General features: G+C 39.7%; 1 protein-coding gene across 1 annotated transcript in view; it reads left to right on the top strand.

The window, feature by feature from the left end:
• The first annotated feature begins 5,744 nt into the window (after positions 1 to 5,744).
• The window catches only part of AKAP6 (A-kinase anchoring protein 6), a 489,206-nt gene continuing 470,578 nt past the window's right edge, over positions 5,745 to 24,372 (top strand). Inside the window, exon 1 of the mRNA XM_060004702.1 lies at positions 5,745 to 5,773. The gene's annotated coding sequence lies outside the window, so the exon portion shown is untranslated. The remainder of the gene's footprint in view (positions 5,774 to 24,372) is intronic.

The raw sequence follows: 24,372 nt of genomic DNA, 5'->3' as shown, positions 1-24,372 counted from the left end.
CAATAATATTTTGTATTATGGTGAAATGTTTTTACAATAAATACATTTTGATAGAATGTTTAGACCAGCAGTAAATTAATACATTTGAAAGTAAAATATTATCACTGGCTAGAGTAAGAGGGAAATATTGGTATTATGTGCAAAAACTCATTCTCACCTATGTTTTCAAGTCAACATGTGTATGTGTTTATATGCATGTATATTTATGATTGACTGGTGGTTTGGGAGTTTCTAATTGCATGTCTTTAGCTGGCCAGGATCAAGTCTCTGAGTTTGACAAACTCATGTAAAGAAGCATTTACTAGGCAATGTACACGACAAGTGTTTGCTACACAACCTACTCTGCTCTGGAAGACTTAGTCTTTGCCCTGAAGATGCTTGAAGTTGTTTCCATGACAGACATGCGTCCAGTTAATGGAATATAAGGCAGCCTGATATAACGACTCAGATGTAAAGCAAAATGGATACTTGTAATTGGCTGAACATTTCAGCTCTCTTGTTTGTTTCATAGCACTCTAGCAAATGAAGATAACTTTACCAATGGTGTGTAACTCTGTACTTTATATAGAGCTGATTTTTAAGAGTACATTTACTAAATTGGATTATTCACTAAAAAAAATGTTTGTACCTTGTAAAACAAATCTCTTTTATCAGAGCTACTTGTAACTTTGATTTAGTGAGCCCTTTAACATATTATTTACTGTAGGAATTTTACATATGAAGGTATGATGTAATTTGTTTCTTTTCCATAGAAAAGAATCACTTTTTCTAACTAAAGTTATCTCGGGAAACTCCATATTTCTAGAATGCATTATCCTTATGCCGGGTTAGTTATTTTAATGTAAATGAGGGTTAGTTGTTTTATTCATGATTTTTCTCAGGTAAGGGGAGGAATCTAGTTTTTTAAAAGACCGTGTGGGCTGAAAATGCTATGTTAATTAAAAGACTCAGTTGTAAATAACTTGAAACAGGTATCATGATCACTATTCCTTCTGTCTCTGATGACACATATTAAATGTTTGTTTGCTGGCTTGCGTTATCATTTTTGGTCAGATTTTCTTAGTAGCAAATTACTTTTTGTTATTTTAGGCAGCAAAAGGAAGGGGAAAAGATTTACACATGTAAGCCTTAGTAAAATCTTATAAGATTTCAAACTCTGCTGTGATAGGAGAAAGCTGTTAGGAAATTTTTCTTTGCCTGGAATGGAAACAATGTTACTTTAACAAAAAAGAAATTAAGAAGGACTCGTTAGGGGATTACTTATGCCTAGGAGTGCACTAAAGGTTATGGGGGAATCAAAAGTAGCGCAAGACATTGGTAGTACCCTAAAGAGCTGTTTACTTGAGTAGATAAGATTAAGACCTATGAAAAAATTGAGTACTACAACAGGAAAGCCCCAGAAATGCCAGTGCAAAGTTTAAACAGCACATAAACCCTCATCATATGTTGGTCCTGATATATATAGGTAGTTCCTTTGCCTATATAACTCAGCACAACTGGACTTCCACCAGCACATTAAAGCCACTTGGTTTTATGTCGAATGTTTTTGTTTGGCGTTAAATCTAGTGAAGCAGGAAACCATATTAACTCTAAAGTCGGGCAAGAGAAAATCTTAAATTCAGAAGATGACAGGGAGACCTTTGAACAGGTTGGGGCCAGTTTCTTTGGCGAAAATCACCCCAAGGTTTGCTTCAGGTTCCAAATTGAGGTGTTCAATCAGGAGCTAATCCATCCTCCCTGGGCTTTTGGAGGCTTTTTGGCCTTTGCTGATGGGAATTTTGCCTGGGAAAGGACAGAGGAATGGGGCTTAAGCTGATTGGAGTATGTACTCACTGTCAAGTCCGGGAATGTCCAGGAGAAAAGATGAATAATGCATCGCGCCTTCCTTGTGAGGGGGTCTTGCCAGCTCTGGCCCCGACCCTAACCCTTTGAGGGGTCTCACTGTTCAGTCTTATGCACCACTCCAGAGCCCAAGCTTTTTTTTTCTTCCAAGTACGCTTCATGCTAATGGTGCCAATTTATGCCTTACACAGTTTCTTCAATGATTGGATCAGTTAGGGCTCTGTTTACTGTGACTGAAACCCCAAAACATACTGGCTGAAGCAGAAAAGGGGCTTTTTGGCTCTTATAACCTACAGAGTCAGAGTAGGGCTGATTTCTGGCCCAAGCAGTGTCATCAGAACTTAGTTTCTTTTCTCTCAACTTATCTCAGCCCTCCCTCTGTTGGCTTAGACAGATTCTTCACTCATGAATACAAAATGGATGAGCTACTTCAGATTTGACACCCTTTCAAAACCAGGAGCCAACAGTGATTTCTTTAAAATGTCTCACTGTATCTTATTGGCTTCAGTGGGGTCTCATATCATCTCTGAACTAATTTCTGTATGTCTGGGGATGGAACAAGCTTATTGGCTTAAGACTGAGTGGCATTCTGCATTCCTTGGTTGGATTCCCACCCAAAGCATGTAAGTTAGAATGTGGAAGAGGTAATGTCTGAGAGGAAATAATAAATCCAAACATTAGCTAACTACAATAATAACTGAGCTTATTATTAATATTATGGTTGCAAATTCTATTCTGATCACCCATGATTAATAATAATATCTGTGTGATTATCTAAAAAAAGTAGAAGGGATGGTGTGCATTTGACAACAGTAAGAGCCACAAATGACCACTGTAATTTGGTGTCCAAATATTTTTGGCCAACAAATGTTCTCAGAAAGTATATAGTGTACTGATTAAAACAGCATCTACAGCCAGCATGGGTATATGGTTATGTAGGCCTGTGATTAGAGTGCTTGAGTATTTGTATATTTTGTGAATGAAGGTCAATTTTGAAGCCAGAATTCCAGAATTGGGCATTGTTTGTAAAGGATTAACTAAACCCCTTCTCCTTCTGCATAAGATTTCAACCTTTGGTTAATTCTGTAGCTCTGTTCTCCTGGAAACCTGAAAATAATAAAATGTCAACAGTATAGCCAAGTAACATTGCTTAGGGTAGAAATGACCCTTGGCTAGTAAGAATGGCCACCTGGAAGTAGGAGAGTTTCCTTGGTAAGGCCCTGACTCTGTTCTCCAAGAGGAGGTGTTTATCCATTCTGCCCATGGCCCTGGCTCTGTCCTCTGGGAGGACCCCTTGTCGAAGTGAGTAGTGAGGGGTAAGCCTGCATTGGTAGCTGTGCAGACCTTGTAAGCCATTTCCTAACCATCTTATTCCAGAGTCCAGAATCTTACTGGACCTACAGGCAAGAGCTAAATAGCCTCCCCTGACTGGGGTGAGTGGGCTGTTAACGACAATATTAACAAAGGTTCCACTTTTGGTTTCCAAATGCTTTTATAAACATTAGTGCATGCAATCCTCAAAACAACACCACAAATTGAGGATTTGGAGGTAGTGAGAAAGGCCATTAGGAAATTCAAGGTGAATTACTACAGCCCCATTCACACAGCAAGAAAATACTTCATGACTTGCTTCTGCTTTATGGGTCCACTTTTTATTAGGCCATTTTGGGGGCCAGTAATTCAGCCACTTCAGGTTGTTAAAAGTCTGACTTGGCCTCAGAATTGATGAGACATCCATCTCTTCCCACCAAACCAATGACATTTTTCTGGCAAAGGAAACTCATACTGAGAAGCCATATTCAAGTCTGGAACACCTGATCCCACCCTCTTCTCTCCCTTTTATAGAACCGTAGATTTCAGTTATGGAAAGGCTCATAATATTGTTATAGAGCCATGACTTTCACTCCATCTTCCCCAGTGGCTGAGGGTTTCATCAGAGTGCCTTCAGAGGTCAGATCATAGCAGGTGAGATGGGGCATGGGGTTGAGAAGAGCTCGTCAAACTTGGCTCTGGGCTTCTTATCCCCTCTCACCCAGGGCAGCCCAGCTTTGGTCTGTATCATTAGAAGATAGGGTTCCACGACTAACAAAAAACTTGAAAACCATGGTTATTAGCTAAATCCATCATCTCTGCAGGTGAAAAACTTGAGGCCCAGAGAGGTTAATTGATTGACCTGATGTTACACAGATGCTCACTGGAGGAACTGGCATTAACACTTGGGTTTCCTGAATCCCAGATCAGTGCTCTTTACACTGGAGTGGCTGCCTGTTACTTCCCTTGGTGTGGCATGTGGCCTAAGATAAAGGGTGGGAGTCAGGCTCTGCGCATGACTGAGAGCATGGATGACTTGGGCAGGCAGCTTCACATCTTGCTCTTGGCCTCCCAATTCCTCATTAGGTGAAGTAAGAATAATCCTGGCTTTGCATCAGGGAGGGGATGCTCTGTGCATAGCTGATGGTGCACCCTGCTAGGATCTTGGCGTCTTTCAGGCATTTTATCAGCCCCCATTTACCAAGCCACTGCCTGAATTCCTTCTGCTATTTCATCTCCCCATCCCCCATGCTGCTGGTTAACAATGCCATTTAAAATCTCAAGTAGGAGGGGACGACATAATTGTCTCATTAGATTTGGGGGTTTTAGAATGTTGTTCTTCCCCAGAGTTGTGCAGATAGAGTGGATGTATGTAGGTCAGCTTGATTCTCTCTCTATCCGTGGTCTGAGAGTATTAAATATGCAAGAGATGGCTGCTTTGTCCATGTCTCCTTCTCCCCAGTTCGCATCACATAATGTTTGTTTCTGCTCAGGAGTGGAAAGAAATGATTGCTTTAGATTTGCTTTTCTTTTACGAACTACAGAAATACCTCACTATGTCTTATCTAAATGTGGCTTTTCACACAGTTTCAGCTTTTGTGGGGGGGAGGGCTGTGAGTAATTTCCTCCTGTGTGTCTCATTTCCCCATAGGGAGGAAAACAGAACCCCAATGTTTGGAATGCCAATGATTTGGAAGTTTCTAGCAGGTCTGCCATTTGTTCCAACTACCAGGTTTGGTCCCAGAAAAAGACTCTTGCATTTTGGCTCTGAGTGGTAGGGGTTCTCTGCATGTCAAAGGAAGGGGCCCGAGAAGTTGAAGGTGATGTGATGTGCCCCCTAGTTTCTAAACCTCCTTCCATGTGCCTGCCTATCCAATGCTCAAGTGAGAGCTGGGGCTAGTCTGCGTGAGAAGGTTCTGTGTCACGTGTCATGTGTCTGGGTTGGTGTCCATCAGTGGAAATGATTAGGACAGACTTTGTTGGTAGGAGTTTGTCCATATTCTGAGAATTAAACCCTATTTTCGTTAGAATTAGAGTCACTTTCTCAGCTGTTTATATTCCATTTTTAATTTTTTTTTCTGTTCCTTGCTTTGTTCTTTTCGTCTTTGACAAATGAGAAAAATTCTTTTTAATAACTTTTTAAAAAAGTAATTGAAATGCTGTCCAGAGAGGAAAAAGTAATCAAATTGCCTAACAGAGAAACATTGTCCATTTGAGTTTTTATTTGTTTTAGCGCTAAATCTAATTCCCCCCTCCCCTTTTTCTAAGTGTGTAACAACAAAGTAGGAGGTTATTTTTATTTTTTCCAAAATGACTTCAGGGAAATCCCTTTTAAACCTATGGATTTTAGCCCAATGAGGGATCCTCTTCCTTTGATCTAAATTTTGCATATTGTCTGTTTCTTACAGGGCTTCCGTATTGTCTCAGGCTCCACTGGAAATGCAGCAAGGATTCCTAGCACATCCCAGTTGCCATAGCAACAGCAGTCTTTCCCATAATGAGCTGCATCATCTGAACTGATGTCACAGCATCATGCAGCAGGTCAAACAAGGCATCTCCTAGTATTGCATCCTACAGATGTGCTGTAAACATCAAAAGAAGGCGGTGGGAGCAGGAGATGGTGAGTGTTAAATGTCTGGGCCTTAATTTTATGGCTGTTTTCTTGGTTAGTCGGTGTCTGCTAAGGCGGTGATGGGGGGATGTTGTCTGCTTAAAATGGACTAGGGAAAGAAGGGCTGTTTTACCTAAATCTGTTTTCAGGCTGCTGGGTTAAGACAAAGGCCTATAAGAGTCATAGAGGGATCAAAATATGTGGAATTATTCTTGTTCTATCTCTGCCTGTTATTTTTAGTGTTCTCATGGAATTTTTCATAAACATAAGATATTTTTCTATTGCAAAACCCCAAATAAGCTCTAAATTGAGCAGTTCACAGTATTTAAAGATTGTAAAGATACATATTTCCTTTTTATGGGGAGAGCTCATTGGTCCCCTATTTGTTCTTGTGATTTATGAAATATTAAGTGATTTACAGTATGAAATTCAGTATTTACCTCGGTTGGGTTTCAGTTTCTTCATGGCAAGGAACGAATGCTGAATAAGCATTTGACATAGCCCTGATGTGAAAGGGGATCTCTTGAATGTTCAAGACAGAATTTTTTAAAAACATAGAGACCCAAACAAAATGAAATTACTTGAGCCTATTGATGTACATGGTAGTCCTTCGACCCGTGTCCTTCATAGTTAGTTGAAAGACTGCCACAATATTTTTTCATCTCTAGCTAGTCCTCAAAATAGCTGGAGTTATCTGCAGGCTGACTTGTAACAAGTCTCCTCTCTGCGGCAGTTGCAGTGAAGGGTAACCCTATGGAGAGCCTCTGCAAGTGGCAATGGTGTTGCTACCTCTTGCTTAACTTTAACCAGAATCTGATAAGATGAATAAATAGCAGAGTCCTCAGTGATTGTGGCGAATACAGATCTCTGGGCTCAGTCATAACCTCAACTCAATTCTGAAACTCTATGTAAACACGTATGGTGCTTATTTCAACTCCTAGCTCTGTCTTTAGGCCTCTTCATTATTATTATTTTTTTTTCTAAAAATTATGACCTGACATTATCAGATAAGGAGCAGTGAGTTGTCTTTTGTTTTGGGCAATGGATTTCCCCGGTGCAGCTGATTGCTACTAAGGGAAGGAAAGGAGGAGGTGCATGTCAGTCCAATTGATCAGTGTGTCCACTTGGGATCAGGGAGTGGTCTTTGGCTCAGTGCTGCCAAGCTGATAGTTTTTATTTGAAAAGTCGTACAGGAATGAATGGCAACCCTTGAGTTCCTCTTCTTTGAGGCTGTTTATTGAGCCTAAAAGAGATGTATCACAGGAAGCAGGAAAAGCAATACCTCTTGCTAGCTTGGAGTGATTTGTTTTTTTTGTTGTTTTGTGTTTTTTTTTTTGCACAGAGTCGAGCCTATTGGTCCCATTAGGCGCTAGCTGGGATGAAAGATCTTGGATTTAATTAGTTTGTTTATACACATCACACACATGCTGCTCTTGGTCCTTTAAGTTTATGTGCCTGACATGCAGCTGTTTGGGATGGGAGAGGTCAGCTCAGCCTGGCTTTATCGCAGGCACTTAGGAGCATGGGTTCATTGCCTGCTTTTTTTATGTCGTAAAATGTGAACAGAAAGCTCTGCTGGGACTTCTGGGTGTGAATACAGCTAAGTCAGAAGCTCTAAGGTGACAGGGAGGAGGGCTAGATGGTGATGGGGGAGGGGAAAGTGCGTCTAGTGGCTAGATTATGGGTCTGGAGAAAATCACTCAGTGGCCATTGGAATTCATTTAAAGTATTACTTGCAAGGAAAAGCAATGAAGAAAGACTTGCTTTGGTAACATAAATTGCTAGGAATAAAAATAACCAAAGGCAGCATTTTAAGGAGTTTCCTATTTGCTTAATTTTTGTTTCTTTTGTCTAACAGTGCTCTCAGCTGCTTCATCATGGGTGATTTGTACCATTACTGGAAGTCGCAGAAGCCAGATTCCTTAAAGGCAATGATAGGAAAAGTGGAGTCATGCTTTGAGGGTGGGGAAGGCGCTGGAGGGTGTGGGCTGACGCAGTTATCTGGTAGAATCTCCTTCCAGTTTAGAGGAGCCTGTGATCTCTCCTCACCTCTGCAAATGTTCAAAATGCTTTTGTAGTTCCCCAACTTTATGCTTTTGTGCTCTTTTTGCTCTAGGAGAACAAAGCCCTAGTAACGGGAGCTGTCGTCCTGGGTGCTCGTTTTCTTTGCAGAGGGCCACAGCCTGTGCTGCTCTCTGATTAGCTGTGTGTCTTAATTACTGGCTAAGGCTATTTCGGTTGTCTTAGTTTAATATATCCCCAAGGGGTGGATGGGGTGTGTGTGTGTATGGGGGAAGGGAGAGATTGCTCTATGGCTGCATTTTGTGGTGTTTCACTGAAACTTTCTAGAATTTAGAGAATTTTATTTCACAGTGATTAGTGAAAGATCATTAAGATCATATTTATTGTGTGGCCAAGTTTAGACCATGGAAGCCTAACAAGAAACTAACTTCTTCCATGCTTTTGGTTATGGCTTTCTTCACTGAATTACAAAGGTACAAAGAAGTTAATTCTTTGTAGATAACTAGGCCATGGTGGGGTGATAAAAAGAAAAATCATAGTAACAACCACAGCTCTTATTTATTCAATTCTTATTATGTAGTGGCACTGGACTAAACATTGTATGTAACTTATTCAGCCCTTATAATGACATTATGAGATAGAGAGTAACAATCTCATTTTATAGGAGGATTACGTTATTATTATTTACATTTTACAGAAACTAAGTTTTAGCCAGGTTACCAAATTTGGCTAAGGTCATATAGTTAATAAGTTATTGGACCAGGATTCCAAATCGATGTGATTTGACTGTGATGTCCACCTGCTTACCCACAGTCATCTTAGTTTTATAACATCTTAACTGTGTATACCATAAGAGCAGTCATCTTTACTCTATCAAACTCACCCCACCCTTCTCATTGTAATTGGAAAATCAGATTTCACACGTAGAATGAAATCTCATTTACCGCACTAAGATCCATTTTACTACAGGGATGAGCATGAATCTTGGTCAGATTCTACCCTGATCCCGGAGATTAAAGTAATGCAGACTTGATGCTCAGACCTTTTGCCAGTACCCTTGCTTGACATATCTTTCTAGCAGGATCTGAGGATGGGAAACGCTACACAAATGAGTGTGGGCATGATGGAGTTGTAATAAAAGCAGGTCTTACCTGAGTCAGTAATGATTCAAGTTTGTTGTACCTGTCTTACCAGCTACATATGTAGTGCTCTGCTAACTTTAAGACATTTGAATTCCTTGCCAGCACCAGCAAGGAATAGAAGAGTAGACTTCTCTTACAGTCAGGAAGGTGTAATCCATCTCATGGGTTAGGAAGATAAAAGAGAGTTATTTTGCTGAGTATCATCAGTGGCTGAATCTAAATGCTGCCTACCTCTGACAAAGTACAAGAATGACCGTCTGTGCAACATCCTGGAAGCCTTGTGTTTGAGGAGAGCTGCTATAGTCATCTCTGCATCATCTTGCCCATCCCCAGCTATCCACGCCCAGTGTCATTATTGGGCCATAAGGGCTGTTCTTTGTTTGACTGTGGGGCTAATGCACACACTGACAGCACGTTGATATTGATTCCGGTATGATGAATACTTAGAAATATTATTCCACAGAGCTCATTAGCCACTACTAGGTTCTGGGAAGAAGTTAATCTTTGTCCTAGCCTGTTTCAATGAGGCCCAAGCTCGTGTCTGCATGAGCTACAGGGATTAGAGGCTGACCAGAAAGCAACGGAGTTGCTGGGTGCAGTGACCACAGGAGTTAGGCTGTATTTAGGGAATAAAAAAGCCGGTGGAATTTAGGGAAGTTGGTAGTCCTGCTACATGTCTCAGGTTTCCTTCTATTTCCAATCCTAGAACCAGGGAATGATAACTTGTTTTGATCCTATGTATTCAATTCAATTTAACACCTATTTATTGAGTATCTACTATGTGCCAGGCAATGTTAGGAACATAGCAGTGGGACAAGACAGATGCAGATCTCTTACCCCACTGCATTCTAGCGGCAGGAGTGGAGGTGCGGAGATAAAAATAAACAGATAAATTTACAGTGGAATAATTTATTCTCTTTGATACTGTAATACTATTTCCATTTACTTCTATTCCAGAGATACACCCATTATCTCTGCACATATGCATATATGGTCTACATGTGGAGGTAAAATTGCTGCATTGAATAATAGGTTTGGTTTTTCTCTTACTTTTTTATATAACATTCATTTTTATTTAATAGCTGCCTTCATTAGATATTCATTGAAAAGAGGTTCACTGTAAGCAAGAAATAGGTGCGGGAAAGAGGTTGAGCATCTAGAATTTTTTTATATCAAACTTTCAATACAAATTAAAAAATAAAAATTATTTTGTTCCAGTCAGCAAAGAAAAATAAATTGTGGGCACATCAGACTAGGAAAGAGGAAATGCAATGTTAAGTGAAAAAAAAGGGGAGCAGTGTGAACTAGCAGAATAGTTCAGTCCAAACTTTTTAAAGATCCTGGAGTTGTTTTCATTTTTCTACCTTGACAGGCTTAAGCCCTGTGATTTTTGCTTGATTTCCATAGAGCATCTCCATCACTTTGGCTTTGGTGGAGCCAAGTAGCTTTGGTTTTTTCTTCTTGAGTTTGGATTAGAATCTTGCTGGGTGTGAACAAAGCCAGTTTGGTGATTAGCATTTTGTTTGTATTAAGCTATTCTGAAAAGTATAATTGTAATTAAATAAAAAGCACATGTCTGTCTCAATTGACATAAACCTGACGTATGGAAATATGAAATGTATATGACAGATCAGTTTAAGGAGTTTTTTTCATTTTTATGAAAGATATTTTTAATCTTTAAAAACTGTCCAGTCAGCCCTCTAAATGGAACATTCCAGCTAGCATGCTGGTGGAGGTATGTGCCAGTCACCTCCAGCTACAAGCAGCCTGTTTATTCACCCTAGTATGCCTTACAAACGTCACTTTAAATGGGAAGCATTTGTCTAAACAATCATATTAACTAATGTATTCAAAACTATGATTGTGGGACTTCCCTGGTGGTCCAGTGGTAGAGTCTGTCTTACAATGGAGGGGATGTGGGTTCGATCCCTGGTCGGGGAACTAAGATCCCACATGTTGTGGGGCAACTAAGCCCGTGAACTGCAACTACAGAGGCCACGTGCTCTGGAGTCTGTGCGCCACAACTACGGAGCCCACGTGCCACAACTAGAGAGAAGCCCATGTGCCACAATGAAGACCTGACATAGCCAAAAAATTAAATAAATAAATAAATAAACATGAACAAAAACCAAAACTATGATTATATTTTTTTAAATGTTATTTATTTATTTTCCTTATTTGTTTTTGTTTTTTGGCTGCCTTGGGTCTTAGTTGCAGCACTCGGGATCTTTGTTGAGGCGTGCGGGATCTTTTTGTTACAGAGCGTGGTCTGCTCGGGCTTTTCTCTAGTTGTGGCGTGTGGGTTTTCTTTCTGTAGTTGTGGTGCGTGGGCTCCAGGGCACATGGGCTCTGTAGTTTGTGGCATGTGGGCTCTCTCGTTGAGGTGCGTGAGCTGAATAGTTGTGGCACGCGGGCTTAGTTCCCCTGCAGCATGTGGGATCTTAGTTCCCCGACCAGGGATCAAACCTGCGTCTCCTGCATTGGAAGCTGGATTCTTTACCATTGGACCACGAGGGAAGCCCCTCAAAACTATGACTGTATTTTCATGAAATTTTTCATCCTTCACACGCGTGTGTGAAGGATGTCTGACTTGTGACGATCACTTGTGGATTGACTGTTCCTCTTTGATGGCAATTGCACATACCCAACTCTATAGATGGGCCATGAATGGGAAAGTTTTTCAGGGGAGTATCACTTTTTATAGGACGTTGGCTATAGCAACAGACTTTTAGGTATTTTGAATTAATAGGGCTGAAGATTTCATTTCCACAAGCACATACCTATCAACAACTGAATCCCCCAGTTGGTTTTAAGACTTGGTGAAGACAAAGGAGAGACTTTTTCCCTTGTAAGCCACCAGCCATGTTTTTCTCTGTTCTTTAGCTGTAGGGCATGCTCCAAACTCTTCCAGCCATCTTGCATTTGTTTGCTTTGAGTCACAAGGGGAAGTGGGAAGAGAATGTAGAACCTTTAGAGCAGGGTCTCAAACTGGGTGATTCCTGAGCTTGTTTTGTATAGCTGCAGGGCAGGCTTCATGGACTGGCAACCTATGTCGCAGCATAGGGCCCTGCGCTGAGAGGGGTCCACACCTGGTTTAATGCTCTGCTATTGCCAGCTTGCAATTATTAGTAATTTTTGAGCAAGGGGTTCTTCATTTTTATTTTACACTGGACCCTGCAAGTTACCTAGGCAGTTTTGTATGGCCCTTTTGATATAAAAAATTGACACACAAATCTGAGTTTTAAGCTTCTCTTTAAGAATTAGATGATGTGACTCACTTGGCAAGAGTTGACTGCCTTAGATGGAGCAGTATTCTCCAGTTCATCACGGTCTCCCCGCTACTCCCATCCATTTACCCCCACTGCTGCTGCTTGAACCCTGTGGGTATTTGAGTTTGAGACTTCTATTCCGGAATAATTCAAATGGCAATTGTAGAGCTTAAAAAAACCAGAAGGACCATTGTCAAACAACCCAGAGAAAAGATGCCATGCATAGTAATTTAGAAGCATCCATGGTAATTCACCACCATGCACACAAGTTCAGTGGCATTTCTTTTATAGGCAATGGGGGGGACATATTACATTGTACCTGAAGATATTTGATAGGTCAGGATTATTTGTCACCACCACTGCTTTCAGGGGAGAAATCAAATGTTCTTTGCAAAGCAAGCTAATTAACCGTCCTGTTGGTTCATTGTTTGTATTAATTTTCCCGCCCTTTGTTTACTACTTGATTACTTTTATCCCCTGCTTTGTTTAACTTTATTTAAATTACAAAACATTTTTATGCTGGCTGGGTATTTTTTTAGCGCTGTTTTTTTCCCTCTATTCTTTCTTTCCAGGAGGCTAGGGGCCTATAATTTGAGATTATATTACTGTAGGAAGAGTTCACTTATTTTTAGTTAAAAAGGGAATTGCAGTCAATATTTATAATGAACCCTTCTCCAGCAAGGGATCTCCAGCCATGCTAATGTTAATGTTCATAAGTCCAAATCTGCCATTACTATTTATAATAAAGAGATGCTGGTGACAGACTCCTGGACCTTATAGTAGGTGAAGCATTCTCACCCATCATGTCACAGTGAAAAGATACTGTATTAATCTACAGATGTGCAGAGAAATGTTAGAGAATTAACATGAATGATGGTATTTGCTGCACTGGAAAAAGGTTAATTTTTTGGCTGTGTGACAGTAAACAAGGACCTGACAAATCCATAAGGGGCTTTTGTCACATCTTAGAGATGGAGTCTTCTCTAAGGATCAAGCCCCAAGGACTCACAGCTTTACGCTGTACCCTGTAACAATCCTAATGCCCACCATGCCCACCACTGTACAAGCTGTAAAGCCAGCTGTTTCAAATAATTTCATCAGCAGTCAACAATCAACAGATGTGTCAAATGTCTACCATGTGCAAGACCATGTGCTGAAGAAACACTTTACCAATTAGGACAACCAAAGGCAAGCACATGTATATTACTTAGAGAGCTTGTCATAGATTTAACACTGTGTTGTCTGGGCTCTGCTTATAGACAATTCTGATTAGTTCTCCCCTTGCTCTAGAGGTACTCTGAGATGGGGCTCCAGGTATATCTGGGGCTGCCATCTCATCTTCTATTCTTTTCATTCAATTCCTTGATTTAAATGTTTTTTCTTAAATAACTCATTACATTTTCTGGCCCACTCAGAATCTTTGTTTCCCACCCACTCTCAGCTTTTTCAATTCTTAGTGCTCATCCTTTGTTTCTATCCCATCAGTCTCCAATCACTGTAACCTTCTGGGATAGCTGTGAATCCACCAAAATCCTCCCCACCAGCAGCACCCCAGGCCCCCATCTTCCCTGCTACTGTTTATTCCCATTATATTAGCATAAAAATAGCCCATCTAAAACCAAATGACACTTCAGCTCCCCTTGTGAAGTAATCTGCTTACATTTAGCTTTAAATATTTAATTCAAATATTGCACTGTATTTAACCTGTTTTTTGTTTTGCTGTGAATTAAAAGAGAATGAGTCTAAAACACATATTAGTCACTCTTCCAGGCAATCTATGTGAGGCATCAACTAGAAATTACCAAAATAGCAGGGCCTTATGTGGTAGAAGACTACATGCAAAATTAAAACAGGTGTACAAATGTAGTTAAAAATTTTTGTCCTTCAGTGTTATTACTACATTGCATTTTCAATTAAAAATAAATAAAAATGGGGGGAGGGGATGGTGAGAAGGTAGGCATCACAGCAAGCCTCCAGAGAGAAACACATTTCTTCAGCCTTGGCTAGGAGTGGCACGCAGCTTATAGAACACTGAGAATATCTGTCTCAGAAGAGCAGCTGCTTGAAAAGAAAGAACAGACCTAAAAATAATGGTAAAAAATAAAAACAACCACAAAACAGGCATGATTGCTCAGAGAACTAATAAAGAATCAGATTGATGAATTAAAATATTAGAGTTTTCACTAATTTAGTATTAAATAATTGATAACATGATTTTTAAGCATTTGAATTTTGACTAAACTGAAAATGAATATGCTAAGAGGCAGAGGACCAAGAAAAAGGTAACGTAACCAGCTTAAGAAGAGACATGTTTCACCATGTTATTTTTTACTTAGAGAGTTTTTCCTTTTGGTCCTTGCTCTGGTTAGTATTATTAGGTTTATTGGTTGTGAAGGTGAATAAACCCATATATTTTGTTTTAATTAAAAAAAATATTTTCTTTAAGAAAATAACAAAAATCATGGTCTCTGGCATGATGTTTTTTTCTGGTTCTCAGTTGCTAGATCTTAACTCCATCCTTTTGTAATTACTACTTACGCTTAATACCCAAACACGAAGTAGTAAAATGAGTGCTGTCAACCAGTCTGAGGGGAAAACAAAATGCTCCTTTTCAGAGATACTCTAGAATCTCAAGTGGTGGTAGAAAGGCCACGTTACCAAATTTAAAGTGAATTTTTGCAATGGCTTGTACCAAATGAGAGATCTCTATTCTGGATTTTGGAATCCTAAAATCCAACAATTTACACATATGTATGTGACTGATATTCTCTGTGCAGGAGATTAGTGGTGGGGGAGTTGGGCAGGGGTGGGTGGTCCCAAGAAGGGAGCAATAGCTTGCTTCCCTTTTGATCTCCTGGCACCCTAAACCTAAACAGTAAACAAGAACAGAGCCTGGCAGGGTGGGTTTTGGAGCCGGGCATATTTACATTTGAATCAGCTCTAACATAAGATGATAAGATCTCTGATTTCGAGTTTTTTAGAGTGTCATTTTCCCCATATGTAACATGAGGAGAATATCCATTTTACAGAATGACATGAAGTATTTTTATGTAAAGTTACTAGCACAGAGCAGGCATTTGATAAATAAAAGTTATTATTATTTCGCTATTCACAAGTAGTGGGGTAAGATTATTACTCCCCCAAGAAGAAATTTAATTTCTCAACTTCAACCCTGAAACCAGTGAAATACTTTTCAGAGCTTTTATTAATGGAAAGAAAACCCCTTTAATATATTTTAAATGCTATAATATATTTTAAAGGCACATATATTATCTCACATAATTTCTTTTTCCTGCTTAAGTTTTCTCCATGGCATTTATCACCATCTGCAAACTACACATTTTACCATATTGTTTGTCTCCCCTTAGTACAAAGCAAGTTGCACGAAGGCAGAGATTTTTGTCTATTTTTTTTTACATCTTTATTGGAGTATAATTGCTTTACAATGGTGTGTTAGTTTCTGCTTTATAACAAAGTGAATCAGTTATACATATACATATGTTCCCATATCTCTTCCCTCTTAGGTCTCCCTCCCTCCCACCCTCCCTATCACACCCCTCTAGGTGGTCACAAAGCACTGAGCTGATCTCCCTGTGCTATGCGGCTGCTTCCCACTAGCTATCTATTTTACGTTTGGTAGTGTATATATGTCCATGCCACTCTCTCACTTTGTCACAGCTTACCCTTCCCCCTCCCCATGTCTTCAAGTCCATTCTCTAGTAAGTCTGTGTCTTTCTTCCCGTCTTAATCCCTAGTTTCTTCATGACCTTTTTTTTTTTCTTCTTAGATTCCATATATATGTGTTAGCATACGGTATTTGTTTTCCTCCTTCTGACTTACTTCACTCTGTATGACAGACTCTAGGTCCATCCACCTCACTACAAATATCTCAATTTCATTTCTTTTTATGGCTGAGTAATATTCCATTGTATATATGTGCCACATCTTCTTTATCCATTCATCTATTGATGGACACTTAGGTTGCTTGCATGTCCTGGCTACTGTAAAGAGAGCTGCAATGAAAATTGCGGTACATGACTCTGAATTATGGTTTTCTCTGGGTATGTGCCAGGTAGTGGGATTGCTGGGTCACATGGTAGTTCTATTTTTAGTTTTTTAAGGAACCTCCATACTGTTCTCCATAGTGGCTGTATCAATTGACATTCCCACCAACAGTGCAAGAGTGTTCCCTTTTCTCCACACCCTCTCCAGCATTTATTGTTTCTAGATTTTTTGATGATGGCCATTCTGACCGGTGTGCGATGATATCTCATTGTAGTATTGATTTGCATTTCTCTAATAATAGATGATGTTGAGCATTCTTTTATGTGTTTGTTGGCAATCTGTATATCTTCTTTGGAGAAATGTCTATTTAGGTCTTCTGCCCATTTTTGGATTGGGTTGTTTGTTTTCTTGTTATTGAGCTGCATGAGCTGCTTGTAAATCTTGGAGATTAATCCTTTGTTAGTTGCTTCATTTGCAAATATTTTCTACCATTCTGAGGGTTGTCTTTTGGTCTTGTTTATGATTTCCTTTGCTGTGCAAAAGCTTTGACGTTTCATTAGGTCCCATTTGTTTATTTTTGTTTTTATTTCCATTTCTCTAGGAGGTGGGTCAAAAAGGATCTTGCTGTGATTTATGTCATAGAGTGTTCTGCCTATGTTTTCCTCTAAGAGTTTGATAGTTTCTGGCCTTACATTTAGGTCTCTAATCCATTTTGAGTTTATTTTTGTGTATGGTGTTAGGGAGTGTTCTAATTTCATTCTTTTACATGTAGCTGTCCAGTTTTCCCAGCACCACTTATTGAAGAGGCTGTCTTTTCTCCACTGTATATTCTTGCCTCCTTTCTATTTTGTTCATTGATGTTTCCTTAGCTCCTAGAATAGTGCCTGGCATGTGGTGGTGCTCGGTAAATTCTTGTTGCACGAATGAATGAATCCACGTAACCCTTTGAGAGAGGCAACTTGATTGTATTCAGTATGTAGAAAATGAATTCTCTTTTTCAGTGATGGTTTTCAAGGTTCTGAACACCTTTGAGTGATTCTTGCTATTCCAGATAGCATGTCAGGAAGCCCTTCTGGCTGATGGTTAAGCCATCATACACCATCCAGTATTCTAAATTCTTCCATTGAAAGCAGGGATATTGACCAGGCAGCTCTGATGGGCTTCTCCTCTCCATGGGGTTTCTAAGAGGGAGCTGGAGTTTCCTTGGTCATTTGAAAGATACATTGATTCTTCTACCAGTGGTTGTCTCTTTCTATCTCTTTAGTGAATTTGAGACTCCTTCAGGATCACTTATTTATTCTCCTTGAAATCATGAATTCTGAGCTGTAAATCTCAGATTGATTGATGGATTGGTGGGTTTCAAAGGAATCTTCAAGGAAAGTACCAGATAGGGAGAATAAGCCATGGCAGTCAACCCTTTCCTATTGCTATAAAAATGCTCTAATGAGAAATAAAGCAAAGCACAGGCACATAACAATATGCTTGCTTGGTCAGAAGAACATACCACTTCATAAATGAAGGAAATAATTAAGATAGCCGATTTCTGCTATATATTTTGAATTAGAGGCAAACTATCTTTTAACAGTGGATATCTATAGCTGAATTTTGTACCAAAGACATATTCTAAATGTCATGCTTTTGAACTATCTCTCAGCCAACAGGTGTGAGATTTTTTTCTTGAAATTCAAACCGTTTTGACAGCATCCTATTTTTAGAATGCCTTCCTCTTTTAAAAGGCAAAACAACATCCAAAAGCAATTAGAAAAACATCTTGAGAGAAGGCAGTGTTCTTGTTATACCATAATAATAATGGGCTGAATAAGAAAATGTAATGCTGTTAAATTTATAGTTCACAATGTTTTCATTAATTTTATTTTTAAAAATTTTATTTATTTTTGGCTGCATTGGGTCTTTGTTGCTGCGCGAGGGCTTTCTCTAGTTGCGGTGAGTGGGGGCTCCTCTTCGTTGTGGTGCGCGGGCTTCTCATTGCAGTGGCTTCTCCTGTTGTGGAGCATGGGCTCTAGGTGTGTGGACTTCAGTAGTTGTGGCATACGGGCTCGGTAGTTGTGGCTTGCGGGCTCTAGAGTGCAGGCTCAGTAGTTGTGGCGCACGGGCTTAGTTGCTCCAAGGCATGTAGGATCTTCCTGGACCAGGACTTGAACCCGTGTTCCCTGCATTGGCAGGCGGTTTCTTAACCACTGCGCCACCAGGGAAGTCCTATATAGTGTTTTTATTTTATGGTTATGAAACATTTTTAATATATTTACTTTTAGCAACCTCATCATGCTATAGGATAAAAATTATGCCTTATGAAAGTTTCCTTACAGCTGCAATACATGCCATGGCCAGTTGCAGTACACAAGGACATTACTGTGTTCAAATAGCATGCTATTTTGATCTATTTCAAAGAGTCCTGGACTGGAAGTCAGGAATCTGAGTTTTAATTCCTGCTAATATAATCTTCCTGAACTGTAGTTTCCTCCACAGTAAAACAAAAGGTTAAAATAACTGATTTCTGTTTCCTTTTATCTCTAATATTTTATGCCTCACTTAAAGGGTTCTCCCTGTCTTTCAATTGTTCAGCTTTGTCATTTTTCCAAAATGATATTCCATTAGAATATTTTAAACTTGCTTAATGCCCTCATATAGATGAAAACATATCTTAGTTTATACACCATTTAAATTTCACACTTGTGTGTTTCATTAGCTTGTGTTTCACAGTACTCTTGGTGGTTAACCTATAGTCGATACATAAGGTTTCACTTAAACTAACAAATTACTGTCTTTCACAACAAACTTAAAATTTTTTTTCCAGTTTTATTGAGAAATAATTGACATACATCTCTGTATTAGTTTAAGACATAGAACATGATGGTTTGATTTGTATATATTGTGAAATAATCACTACAGTAGATTCAGCTAACATCCGTCTTCTCATATAGATACAATAAAAAAAGAAGAAAGGAAAAAAATTTTCTCCTTGTGATGAGAACTCCTAGGATTTACTCTCTTAACTTTCCTATATATCATACAGCAATGTTGGCTATAGTTGTCATGTTGTACATTACATCCCTGGTACTTATTCGTCTAATAACTGGACTTTTGTACCTTTTGACCACCCTCCTCCAATTCCCTCTCTTCTTACCCCCCTCACAACAAACTTTTAAACAGTTCCCTTATCTTGTAAATTCAAATATTTTCTATTTATTCTTTCTCCCTTTTAGCCATAACATGTATTTTCTGTTAATGAGTTGAGTGAAATATTTGGTGCTCCTCTACCCTTTCTATTGGGTGTGGAATTTCTTTAGAAACTCACACTGCTGCTCCAGACATTTCCCCCAAATACCTGTGTATGTGCTTTTATAAGGTCAAACCATGTGGAATTCCCATTTTCGTACGTCAAAAATGGCCAGATATTTGCCATTTCATGTGGTTCAACCTAATAATTTGTTAATTATCATAACAATATCTTTACTATCTTTATAATGCAGTGATGAAGTCAGTCCCTAAATGAGTTAGGGAAGTAGTGCAAAGAGCATGCAGGGGCTTTAATGAAAGACACATCAGGGATTGAATTCTGCTTTTCTGCTACCAACGATGTGCCTTGGTCAAGTTGCTCAACTTTGCTGAGCTTCCATTTCATTTGTAAAATGGAAACGCTGATGCCTGCCTCATGGGCTTGCTGAGGAGAATGCTCATGGCTCCTAGAATGGTGCCTGATACATGCTTCAAACTCAGCAATGGTCACGATGTGTTACTAGTAACCATCGTTGTACTCCCGCAATGATAAATATCTAAACGTTTAGCTAGAAAAACAAACAAATTGACCTAAATAGATTAAATGAGAAATGGTTACAAGAAGGAGCAGATTCCTGGGAAGAAGAGTCCTATCTTCTAGGGCCATGTAGACTTTTAACAAGATTCCCAAGGGACATTTTAGGGGAGAATGGGAAGGTTGTCTTTCATGTCATCCTCAGATAACTATTTCTGGAGCAATAGTGCCATAATTCATCTGGCATCTGCAAATTTACTTCAGATGTTTTCCTTTTTATATTTTGTTTTTTGAGAGTAACAGTAACAAAGTTCTCTTATGAAAACTATGGACTGTAAAATTGTATTTATTTATAACAAATAGATTTAAAATTTTATTTGTAAAATTCTTTGAGCCAAAAAAAGTCACAGAGTTTAAGTGTTCACTAGTATTACATATGTTTTAATGCCCACTAGGTAAGTGAGTTTAATGTTTTATTTAGCCTAAAACAGCTCCCATGAGACGGTGAATCTGGTCCCAGAGCAGAAGGGACAATCTTTAACTCTCCTCCTTTCCTCTGAATGATCCTGTGCTTGTCGATGGCTTCTCCTGTAGCCATGTGCTGATGACTCATGAATTCAGATTTTTACCCTCTGATTATTTTCCCTGAGATTCAGATTTATATTTCTCCTGCCTTCTGTTTGTGTTCTCCCAAATCTTCCTTGAGTACCTTCACTCTGCACATCTAAAATCTCATTGTCTTCCCCATTCCAAACTTGTTGCTCTTTCTGAACTCCTTGTCTAGAATAAAGCCCTGTCTTCAATCCCATCCCTCAGGGCAGAGACTGGGTGTCATCCTTAGCCTTCTGTTTCACCTCTCCCCTCACCCAAGTTCTGCTGAGTCACCAAGTCCTGCCGAGTCACCAAGTCCTGTAGAGTTTCTAACTCTATTGAATTTGGTGAAAATGAGCTTAGGGTCACCCTGAATAATTTTTTATTGTCTAATGGACTTAGGTCATGCTTCCCCACCTCCTGGCTTCCCCTTTTCTAAACTATAGACCTGATAATTTTAGACTTTCTTTCATGGAAGGCCCTTCCATCCCCACGATCTTTCTAGCTGTGCTCTGAAACTTTTCCAGCTCTGTGAAAGCCTGTGTCTAGGACAACCTCAGGTATCCAGTGTGGCTGGTGTGCTGTGGTGAAGAGGGGGAGAAAATGCACAGTGTGAGCACTGGATGGGGACTCTAACAAATAAGAAATGTGTTATCCTAGATGGAAAAAGTGTGTTATTTTTTTTTCACTTTGAAATAAAAATTTATCTGATCAGAGTTCCAAAAGTTGATACATAAAGTTACTACATCCTGACTCAAGAGGATTACACACTGCTGACTTCAGCACCAGAATGTCTTTCTGTTTTGCAGGCGTGATTCTCATTTGTCTTTTGAATTAATTCCAATGGATAGGAGCCAGTTTTTAAAAAATTTTTTTTTCTTATTAGTCATCCATTTTATACACATCAGTGTATACATGTCAATCTTAATCTCCCAGTTCATCACCCCACCCCACCCACCCCCTGCCGCTTTCCCATCTTGGTGTCCATACGTTTGTTCTCTACTTCTGTGTCTCAATTTTTGCTTCACTTCACTCTGTATGACAGTCTCTAGATGCATCCACATCTCTACAAATGACCCAGTTTTGTTCCTTTTTATGGCTGAGTAATATTCCATTGTATATATTTACCACATCTTCTTTATCCATTCGTCCATTAATGGGCATTTAGGTTGCTTCCGTGTCCTGGCTATTGTAAAATAGTGCTGCAATGAACATTGGGGTGCATGTGTCTTTTTTTTGTTTGTTTTTTTTTGGTTTTTTTTTTGCAGTACGCGGGCCTCTCACTGTTGTGGCCTCTCCTGTTGCGGAGCACAGGCTCCGGACGCGCAGGCTCAGCGGCCATGGCTCACTGGCCCAGCCGCTCTGCGGCATGTGGGATCTTCCCGGACCGGGGCACGAGCCCGCGTCCCCTGCATCAGCAGGCGGACTCTCAACCACTGCGCCGCCAGGGAGCCCTATTATTAGTTCTTTAAGGAACCTCCGTACTGTTCCCCATAGTAGCTGTATCAACTTACATTCCCACCAAAGTGCAAGAGGGTTCCCTTTTCTCCACCCTCTCCAGGAGCCAGTTTTAACTCTGTGGCTCACAACACTGGCATTGTTCACAGTAATATTCAAAAGAGAGCAAATCAGCAACCATTTTTCCCATTGAAGACAACTAGTTCCCTTGAGGAAGGCAGGTGGCATGTTGGTGAGCTGTGATTGGGGTCAGTTAGATCTTCTGAGTTCAGATCCCAGTCACATACTAGCTCTGTGCCTAAGGAAAGTTGCCCTTCTGGGCTTTGCTTTTCTTCATAGTACCTGCCTTGTCAAGTATTGTATAATTTAGGCACAATGTGTAGTTTAGGTACAAAGCACCTAGCACAGTGTGTGAGATACTGAAAACTCTCAGGAGTGTTTAGTGGGGGCTGGAGCTATTCATAATGTAAAAGCATGACTAACTGGTGGCCAGCCTTGCCGCCTGACCTTGTTTTAGGAGAATTTCTGTTCCAGTCCCAGACCTGTGAGATTTCGGTGGTCAAAGGAGTCTTGTATCAGCATCTTATCCAACTACCCTGCTTCTTCCCTAAATTGGACAGGAACAACCATATCATATGACTGATATTTATACAGCTCTTCCTCAACTTATGATGGGGTTACCCATTGTAATTTGAAAATATTGTAAATCAAAAAAGCATTTAATACATATAACCTACCGAACATCATAGCTTGGCCTAGCCTACCTTAAATGTACTCAGAATACTTACATTAGCCTACAGTTGGGCAAAATCTTCTAACACAAAGCCCATTTTATAATCAAGTATTGAATATCTCATGTAATTTATTGAATACTGTACTGAAAGTGAAAAGCAGAATGGTTGACTGAGTATAGAATGGTTTTAAGTTTATCAGTTGTTTATCCTCTTGATAGTGTGAATGACAAAGCTGCCACTGCTCACCATCAGAGAGAGTGTCATACTGCATATCAGTAGCCCAGGAAAAGATCAAAATTCAAAATTTGATGTATAGTTTCTAATGAATGCGTATGCTTTTGCACCATTATAAAGTTGAAAAATCATAAGTTGAACCATCATAACTTGGGGACGGTCTATATATCAAATTTTATTTTCCTTATGCTTCCTTTCTACACTAATTTGGGGAAAATGTTTCCATAGAAAATTGTTTTGGGCCCAGTGAATACTAACATTTACTGTTAAACTCTCATAATCTTGTCAAGGGAAATTCCACACTTTAAAATGTGCATTTACTTTTCTAATACAGATTCAATTCACACAATCTGTTGCACCCTCAGGTATTAAAATACTCTAAATACTCAATATTAAATGTTGATTTTACATTTTTCCCACAGACATTAAATAAGTAAGCAGACAAAGAGGTTATGCATCCACTCTCAGGGGACACGATTGCCTAGAGAGGTTTTCCCAGTACAGGTGAAGCTTTGCCTTGGAAATGATTATATGATTTAGCAGTGAGGGGTTAATATTCCTCACACTGTCAGATGTGGTGTAGGCTGGAGCCTCTCAGCATGAGTTGCCTCCATCACTGAGCTCCAGACATGTCTGGGCATGTCCGCTGAATGTCTGCCCTATGTTGCTGATGATTTAGTGGTCTGTTCCATCAGTGGACAGAGTGTATTGGCACTAGGGTCAAAAGAGATTTCTGAAGAGAACTCATCCTAAGAGAAATGGAGTCTGCCATGATAAGCTCTAATTGCCAAAGGGTGAAGTGACTCTGAGCCCAGTTTGAGGTGGTCACTCCCTGGACTCAGGGCTGAGACCTGTAAAAACTGGGGAGGGGCAAGTGTAGTGTACATAAGAGCTATTCAACTAAAGAATCTGTATCTGATTTGAGCACAAGACCACTGCTTCAGCAGCCTTAGGCAGAGTATATTGTGCAAGAGGGAGAAAAGTGTGTTCCCATCTATCTACAGATGCTCTAACCAGAGGTTTCCAAATTCTCCTGTCAGCCTTATGTGTTAAAAAATGTCTAAGCTCTCACTTGTATTTATATATTATTTTATAAAACATACACAAAAGTAAAAATTAAAAAGGATGAAACAAAAATTAAGCAGAAATCTTAAATTTTCTTCATATTCTCAAAGGTTTGTCTTGCATCTCCCATGGGGTGAGCCCCCAACCTGTAGATTATTGCCCAGAGCATCAGTGAGAGGGGCCTGCTAGTGCCTGGAAATATCAGCCCTTCCTGGCAAAGGTGCCCATGCTGTAAGGAGTGTGCACACACATTTCATGCTGAAACATCGTGAAATTCTACCCAGTGCTCTTTTTTCAGGGAACTAGACTCTGGTGA

The sequence above is a fragment of the Delphinus delphis genome, chromosome 2 (genome assembly GCF_949987515.2).
Source record: "Delphinus delphis chromosome 2, mDelDel1.2, whole genome shotgun sequence".
Taxonomy (NCBI): domain Eukaryota; kingdom Metazoa; phylum Chordata; class Mammalia; order Artiodactyla; family Delphinidae; genus Delphinus; species Delphinus delphis.
The sequence above is the reverse complement of the archived record's forward strand: the minus strand, read 5'-3'. Positions and strand labels throughout refer to the sequence as shown.